Raw genomic sequence first — 8,418 nt, forward strand, 5'->3', positions numbered from 1 at the left:
GGGCATGAAAAACAACCAAATTCATCATCAAACCTCACCCATAAAATTCGGCCAAGATAGGTTCTATAATGGGCATGTGGATTTCTTGCTTAATTTTCATACTAAATGTTACTAAACACCTAAAAACACTAAGTTACCTTGAAATTCAACTAAATTCATCACCAACTTTCTCTCTCTAAATTTGGCCAGCATATTGCCCCTCATGAAAACTTGAATTTAATTCATGAAAAATGAAAAAGAATGCATGGGCAAGATGAATTTCAAGCTTAAGATTAAAAATCTTACCTTTAGTCACCAATTTCTTGAAAATTCACCAAAATTTCCTTAGTTTTTCCTCCCTAGGGTTTTTCTTTTCTTTTCTGCAGGTGCTGGTCGGTCCTCAATTTCTAAGTGGAAGAGTATGGGTTGGTTTTTAAATGGCAATATAATAATATTTAATTTTTGACACGTGTCACCTTTTTATTGGTCCACTTGTTTTAACTTAATTGTTAAGTATTTTCTCACCACCACAAATGCTCTAATATTTATCCATAGCATAAAATAATAATAGGTAAAATTCTGGAGCTTGACAAATATCATGGTGGTGTAAAATCGTAAAATTCCAATTTTGCCCTTGTGGACCAGAAAAATGACATTTTTGCCCTTATGCTCGAAATTGAAAATTTTCACTTCTCAATCTCAAATTATACTCCAATTGGTCAAACTTGATCAAAATTTTCATCCAACTTTCCAAATTTGACCTCGGGTGGCAAAATTACCATTTTACCCCTGTGGTATGAAAATTCCTAATTGACTCCAATTTAATCCTCGAACTCCAAATCACCATATTAAGTCATTTTGGGGTTTTAAATTCTCAATTTCATTGTAAAATTTCTATTTAAACTAGTTCGAGACTTTAAATTAACTTAGTTGCATAACTAATTACGATACCGATTATTTAACTATTTCTAAGGCATTCTAACATGCAGATGTGTCATCAAGTATATGGATGTTATGATGAGTATATAATGGAGTAGGGCTTGATAGAATTTGTCAACTGAGACAATCTCTACTCAATAATATCTAAGATCTAATGCCTTCAAGTGCTTCTATTTACCTGTAAATCTCAACTATAAGTTGTTAGGTACAATCATGAGCGCAATGCATGAACCTTGGGTAGTTTGCTTGCATTTAAAATAACATTTTTTGATGAGTGGTCATTAACAAACAAGTGATGAGCAGTTTTCGGGATAATTGACATTCAACTTAGTTTAATCACATAACACTTATGTCTTATGATTGATTGTGTAGGATCATGAACAAGATCATGCATTTTACATGTTATATTACCTTGGATATTGTTGGTATATACCCTTGAGCCAATTGAATTGGTCAAGAAATATATATATTGTCATTTAATGCATATTTAATCACATAATTATATGTGATAGAGGTTTTCTTTCATATTAGTGCAATAATAAAGAGTTATTAAGTACTAATTGGATAAAGCCCATGGAACATAAAGGCCTTGCAAGAGAATTGTAAAATTGTTACAATTATGAGATCACTATACATTAAAGCCATGCTCCTAAAATTGTTCCTAGTCATTGTATTGTCAAGATAGGGCATTGACAATGCTCAAAGACTGGTACATGTTAAGCCTCCTTACTTAGAAAGTAAGCAATTGATCTCATAGATTGAAGTATATGGGATACTTGAGGATAATATGTAAGTGCTTGTTAAAGAACAAGTTCATTGAACATGACTTGCTATGAGAACTTCATTTGGTGTTTCATTCAAGTGTCTATGGAAAATATTCTCATGTGATAGTCGTGCAACTAGTCTTTGGACTTGAGACACCAGGTCATCTTGTATAGAGAATGACATACTTTGATTTCACCTCTACGGGTTTGGAAGCAACCAAATGCCTAAATAGAGTGCTTTTGGGTATGCCATAAAACATGTGAAGGTGAATAAGTGGTCAAGAGAGGATTCATCACCCTAAGTGATATGAGGGGATGTATCTCACTTGTTCTCAATTATTGATTAACTTGTATAAAGTCTTTGGCCAAAGCATGATGAATTTGAAGAAAGTTAGTTTTCTCAAAGTCATGAATTATGGGAACTAATATGGAATGTTATAAGTAGACACTGAGCCATGCTTAATGACATCTCCGGGATATTTGATGAAAGGACCGTATTGCACTGAGAGGTTTATCACTGAAGGGCTTAGTCAAATTCTTTAATTGACTTTCTAACATTTGGGTGGTCATGATGTATTGCTAAATATCGCTCATGATCTATAAATATAAATTAATTATCAAATTGATATTTGATTATGATATATATTTATTGCCAACATGTTAAAAGCCTAATGGATCACACACATTAAGTGACATGATTGAGATTAAATAAGGATAATTAATTAAGTTGGACTTAATTGAAAGAGACCAAAATAAAGTGAGAAATTAATTAAGTTTTTAGAGACTTAATTAAATTAAAATACAACTGTTGTATTTAGATTACAAACTAGTTTGGCTATATAAATATATTATATTAGCAAACTAGAAATATAAGCCTCAAAACCACTTCTCAACTATTTCATAAAATAAGAAAAGAAAAATAGTTTTCTTTCTCTGACAAAAATAAGATTCAGCAAGAATTTTTAGGCCTTTTGTTTTAGACAAAATACTTGCTAGCACAAGTAAAAATCCTACCTTTGAGAAAGTCTTGTTTAGTCACTGTGTGGATTACTATTAGAGGCTAAACACTTGGGTGGCTAAAGATTTGACAAATCCTAAAGCTGAAGAAGCAAAGATTTGAATGTAATTGGCTTTTGATTACGATATCCAGAGTAAGGTATGTAACTCTTAAACTTATGAGTGTTCATTACTAATCAAAAAGTTACATGAAAACACAAACATTGATCTTGTAGGATTCGACTGTTTCTCTAATTAAATATTATTTTATTTTTTACTGCGTTACTATTTTAATTATTGATTATTTTCATGTTTAAGCATGAGGTTGAATCCCAACAGATATTTTCTTCACTTCTTCAAAAAAAGACATGTAAGTTAATTCATTAATGATATTAAAGCTGAGACTTGCATGGAAGACTATAGCACCTTTGATGCACATGCAGGTTCCTTATCTATAGATTGTTTTGTATTGAATTATAAGCCTGTATGTTGATATGTCATTGTCAAAGCATGCAACCAATGCAGAAGGGAAATGATGTATTTAGCTCTTGTTTTGTACTTTATAACAAGTGTAATTCGAATTAATGAAGGTTAGTGGAATTAGTAGCCATCATTTTCCAATTTTTTCAGCTTTTATTGCATTTACTCTTCTTTGTTAATGACCAAGTAAATTCTACAATCTTTTGTTAATGTCACAGTATGATATCAAAGCTGTTATGATCTTAGAAGCCTCTCAAACCCAGAAGCCATTAATCCAAAAGCATGGTTTCAAGCAACTTCACTCACCAAGCTCCACCCCTTTCAATTAAAACGAAAGCTTACTTGACATTACAAAAGAAAGACTTTTCAAATGGAATATTCTTTCGAAATATTTTTTGTTGAACAATTGGCACAAGAAATGGTTTAGTTAGTACTATAGTTTGGTCAAAAATAATGAAAATTTTATTGGTATCGAATCTACATTTATTGATGAAAATTTTTATCAATAATGCAAAAAAATTCCATTGGAATTTTAAATATATCGATCGATAAAATATCAACTAATAATGGTTGAAAATTTGTCAGAAAATTACACTATTTCATCAGTAAAAGTTGATCATATTAAAAAAAATTGTTAATCTTGACATACATTTGTCGAAAATGTCATTAAAAAACAGTTGAAATTTTGGTGCAAAATTTGTTGATAAAATGTATATTTTGTTGGTAAAAGTCCATAGAAATTTGTTTCTACTAATGAAATTTCGTTGGTATTCCATCGAAAAATGGTCAAAATTTTATAAAAAATTGGTTGAAAATATTGTTGGGTTTTTTAGAAATTTTTTTTCCAAAATAATAATGTATCTTGAAATATAATATACGGCTTGGAAAAATGTAATATACTTCCAAATATTCATTTAAAACATATATAAATAAAATTAAAATGACCACATGTTATTACAATTTTTATTTAATTACTCCATAAAAATCAAAATGAATGTTATAGACACCAAATTTTACCTGGGTAGAATTAAGTCAAAATTAACTTTTATTGTCATTTTTATTTTATTTCTATTTTTTATTTTTATTTCAATTTTTATATACTATTGGATTTGAGCTTAATTCAAATTGGACCTTTTTTGTTGTGGGAGCCCAAAGGAAATGCAGGCACAATTCTAAGTTGGGCTTTTTAGGCTTTTAAAGCCAAAAGCCTATTAAGCCCACACACAAAATAAAAAAAAAAAGAAGGAACCAAAAAAAATTCCAAAATGATCAGAAAAAAAATGAAAAATGAAAAAAAAAACCCAAGAATCAGGCATAAAAGTGGAAAATAAAAAAACAGAAAAGAAATGAAAGACAACCAATGAATAGAAAGATCTAGTGATTGAAAATAAAAAATGAAACTAAAAATCAAATAACAAAAAGAAATGGAAAATAATTGAAGAGAGTAGAATGATATAGGGATTGAAACCAAATCATGGAAAATGAAGATCAAAAATAAAAAAACAGAAGGAGTGAGTTACGAAAGTGTGAAAGTTGCATAGGGAGGTACACGCAGGCACTTTGCGGCAACTATAAAAATCCATTTTCTCTTTGCAAAAGGGAGGATGCTTGAAAATAAAAAAATTAAAGAAAATGTGCAAAAAAAAATCCAAAAATTATATTTTTAATTTATGCCATATAATCCTCAATTTTAATAATAAATATAATTTTTTAAAATATTTTTTATTTTACATATGTACGTGCTATTTATAATTAACTTTAAACTTTTTTTATCGTAGCTGCTTGAATATGCTTAGGATTCATATGTATCTTTAATTTACTTTTCCACCAATAATTCTTTCCTCATGTTTTTTTTTTAATTGTAAGCAAAGGCACATATTTCGCCATAGACATGGGATTTATTTTTGCAATAATCGGTTGATATCGGAATGGATAATACAGACTCTTCTACGGTGTAACACCCCTAATTTTTGATATGGCCTAAATGTGGTGTTGGCCAAGTGATTTGATGAGTAAACTTGAAAAACTTGATGTATATGCTTGTAGAGCATGCATATGAGTTATTGTGGTATATAGAGAAAGATTTTGAATTTCAGTGTACATTGAGGATTCTAATGATATAATGAAATAACTAAGTCAATTAATGAACCAAATTGAATTTTTGGTGTATCTGTTTAAGAGTTTAAGAGTGTGCCTATGTCCATAGAGCAATGAATATGATATATGAGCATGTGAAGGCTCAAAATAATATTGTGCATTTGTTTGGCACGTTAATGGTATAGTGCATTGTTTAGCTATTTGATAAATATGATGCTTAATGTAAGTTATGTTAAGTTTTGCTCTGTATACTATGTGAAATAGAGTATAATAAGGATTTGAATCTATGTGATAAGCATATGCTCGGTTATTGAGCATTCTTGATGAGTTGAGATGAGAATGATAATTATGGTACTTAGACCACTAATCTTAGAGCTTGAATATGGTGAACTATATGGTTTGAAGTCTAAGTGAGATTTTGACATTTGATGATATATTTGAATGTTTATGTGTAAGATTTCATGCTATATGAATGAATTGAAGTGTGTTATGAGTGGAAATGAATTAGAGAACTTACGGGGAAGTGATTTGGGGTGTTAAGTTCAGATTTTAGGCAATTTAGGTGTAGGAAAGGTGCAATCTAGGCAAGATGTATTGATACATTTTTGGAAAGATGAACATGTATCTATACTTTGCCTTAATGTATCGATACATTTGAAGTAAGGAGTACCCAAGACCATTTTGCTTGAAATGTATCGATACATTGCCTTAATGTATTGATACGTTCATTCGAAATTAGGGCAGATGTATCGATACATTTCCAAATGTATCGGTATGTCAAAGAGAAAAGGCAAAAATAAAAAGGGGTTTCAAGCCATTCTGCCCCATTTTTCTCCTTAACTCTTTCTCTCTTTCTTTCTCTACCTCTTTGAAACCCTAAACCCTTAAATGACATTGGAGCCTATTGAGCTAAATCCAACCTTGGGAAATGATCCAAAGGTAAGATTATGCATTTTTCCCAAATGATTTCGATTTAATCGGTTAATAACCTTGGATCCAAATATTTTCAAATTTGATCAAACTCTCTCCCCTTGAGTTTATTGGAGATTTGGAGCCTAGATTTGGACAACCCAGCTTGCAAGGTAAGGATTTAGCTCATTTGTTGGAAGAATAAGCATGTATATTGAATTTAGTTATTTTTGAAAAGTTGGGATATTTTTAAAAGCTAGGAAATAATTATGATTTTGATATTTTGATATGTCTAAGGGGAAAATGGAGGTTATTGATGCATTGTGAGCTGAAAGACAGTTGGAGACTAAAGGTTGAGCTTGATTGCGGTGCGCATTCGATTGTCAAGGTGAGTGGGATTTAATTAAATGAATGTGATACATTTTGCATAATGTATGCACTGTCATGGTACTTAAATGTTGTGTGTATTCCTAGATGAGAATGCTTAGGCTAGAGAATTAATACGTATATATGTGTGTGTGTGTGTGTGTGTGTGTGCCTAGAGGTATATGCCTAGGCTAGAGAATGAACATGATTGTGAGCCTAGATGAGGATGCCTAGGCTAATTAGTTATCTAAGATAGGAAATCTGTGTTTGTGTGATTTGTGGTGAGCCACAAGGTGGAATTGTGTTAGAACCTATGGTATGTAAGACCTAGAGCAAGAGGCCTACACATGGTGCAATATGAATTATGTATTGAGGATTGTGCCAAATTATGATAAATGGACTGCTTAATTAGGCATATGGGCACGATGTGTATTTGGGATAATGGCACTACAATCGAGATGATATTAGTTATGTGAGGTCGAATAGCCATGAATGCTTATGGAAATAATCTATACATGAATGCCCACGTAATTGTGGTTGATTTGAGGAGATGGATAAAGCTGTTAAGCCATGATTGATATGATTGATGAATACCCATGTGGGGTTATGGGGATGAGGGCTTATAGATTGATTATGTTTTTTTTTATGATGCTTAAAGATTTGAAGGCACTTAAAATTATGCAGAGCTTAGAGATGACTGAGGCTTGTTAAATTTGAATATGATTTGATATGGACATATGGAATGTCATAGGCATGATGGCTTGATTTGTTGATTTATGTTCTGTCTGAAGAATGAATTTCGGATGTTGGTTTGACTTGAGGTGGAGTGGAGTCCCACGCCTTGTGACTATGTGTGTGCTTGCAGGGATGGTGGTAAGTAAGGATAGAGGCACTAATCCCTCATATGATTCCTGCCTACAGTGCTTTGATGTCATCCGTTGAGATTACTTCGAGTGATATCGATGTCGGGAAATTACTCCGATCAATGATACGATTCTCCGCTAGTTGCTCTAGCGCTATGCACGATATGTTCTCTGCCCGTTTCTTCGGTACACGCGTGATTTGTTTCTTTGCCTAACAGCTTTGCCCTACGCGTGATTTGTTTCTCCATTGGTTGGCCATTGAGCATGATTTGACTACGTATAGGGCATGACCACTCATTGGATTTCGTTTAACTATGATAACATGCATCGGGGATGGCATAATTGGATTTGAAATATGAATATGTGGTGACCACAGTGAATGAGATTCGATGAAAAGTTTTAAGATAAGCAAATCACATGTAAATGAGATTTAAGGTTGGGCTCGGCAACTAAGGAGTGCCTATGAAGCCTAGTTTGATGGTAACGGCTTTAAAGATAAGCCTTAAATTGATATGATTTGATGTGAAGTCACGAAACTTGGAAATTGTGGATATAATATGCCGTTGAGATGTGATTCGGCATAATTTAATATAATGAGTTATGTATGTAAGATATTAAGATGATCTTCACACCATTGCAATTGGAAATGTTTGAATATGAAAGTCTTATGGCTATATAGGCCTAAATATATTTTGTATGTAAGATATTATAATATAATAGCATCCCTTCACTAAGTATTAGATGACTCACCCTTCTATTGTACCATGTGCAAATACGAAAAACTATGGGGTTACGTGGCAAGTGTCATCGATTGGACGGACACATAATTGGCATTCGATAGGTTTCCATCCCAACGTGTCACTCTGCTAAGTCTATGTGGGCCTTTTGCCTTCCCAGTTTGGTTAGTTGTAAATATGTTAGGCACAATGTGCCATTTGAATTGTATAAGGTTTGTTATGTATGAACCTGATTGATTGGCCAGTGTATGACCTTACGAACATTTGTATGGATTGTGAGCCAAGGAT

Source organism: Theobroma cacao, chromosome 4 (assembly GCF_000208745.1).
Source record: "Theobroma cacao cultivar B97-61/B2 chromosome 4, Criollo_cocoa_genome_V2, whole genome shotgun sequence".
Lineage (NCBI taxonomy): Eukaryota > Viridiplantae > Streptophyta > Magnoliopsida > Malvales > Malvaceae > Theobroma > Theobroma cacao.